This window comes from Schistocerca cancellata, chromosome 9 (genome assembly GCF_023864275.1).
Source record: "Schistocerca cancellata isolate TAMUIC-IGC-003103 chromosome 9, iqSchCanc2.1, whole genome shotgun sequence".
Taxonomy (NCBI): Eukaryota; Metazoa; Arthropoda; class Insecta; order Orthoptera; family Acrididae; genus Schistocerca; species Schistocerca cancellata.
The window spans coordinates 19,198,657-19,199,602 of NC_064634.1; the positions used below are offsets into that span (position 1 = coordinate 19,198,657).

Below are 946 nucleotides of genomic sequence, written 5' to 3' on the forward strand. Positions count from 1 at the left end.
TCCGAGGTACCGAAGAAGTCGGGATTTTCCCATACAATCATTTCACGAGTGTACCGTGAATGTCAGGAATCCGGTAAAACATCAAATATCTGACATCGCTGCGACCGGAAAAAGATTCTGCAAGTTCGGGACCATTGACGACTGATGAGAATCTTTCACTTGACAGAACTCCAACACTTTCGCAAACTGCTGCAGATTTCAATGCTGGGCCAGAACAAGTGTCTGTGTCAGCTTGGGAACCATTCAACGAAACATCATCGATATGGGCTTTCGGAGCTGAAGGCCCACTCGTCTGCCCTTGATGGCTGCACGACACAAAGCTTTACTGAAATGATAATTAAATCAAGACCCTAATCTGCCGACAGGCGTTGATATACATCAAGGGGGACAGTTGAAAATGTGTGCCCCGACCGGGACTCGAAACCGGGATCTCCTGCTTACATGGCAGACGCTCTATCCATCTGAGCCACCGAGGGCACAGAGGATAGTGCGACTGCAGGGATGTACCCCTTGCACGCTCCCCGTGAGACCCACATTCCCAGCTTAATGTCGACACACTGCATTCGTAGTGCCCCTGCCCATTACACTCATTACTCGCGGCAGACAATCTTACCGACTGCAGTAAGAGTTCCGGCAATGCGTGTGCATCCAGTACAGAAGAAGAGGGTAATGGGCAGGGGCACTACGAATGTAGTGTGTGGACATTAAGCTGGGAATGTGGGTCTCACGGGGAGCGTGCAAGGGGTACATCCCTGCAGTCGCACTATCCTCTGTGCCCTCGGTGGCTCAGATGGATGCCGGCACAGTAGCTCAGCGTGTTCGGTCAGAGGGTTAGCAGCCCTCTGTAATAAAAAAACGGAGTTAATAGATCAACAACAAACTTAAACGGATGTCTTACGACGTCCGCCCCGAGCAGATGCAACGAACGAAAGCGAACAAAACGAGA

The 946-nt window shown here is 50.8% G+C and overlaps 1 non-coding gene across 1 annotated transcript; it reads right to left on the minus strand.

Moving 5' to 3' along the window:
- Nucleotides 1–402: 402 nt before the first annotated feature.
- Nucleotides 403–477, minus strand: Trnat-ugu (transfer RNA threonine (anticodon UGU)). Its single transcript has one exon. It is a non-coding gene; the product is annotated as a tRNA-Thr (tRNA).
- Between the last annotated feature and the right edge of the window lie 469 nt (nt 478–946).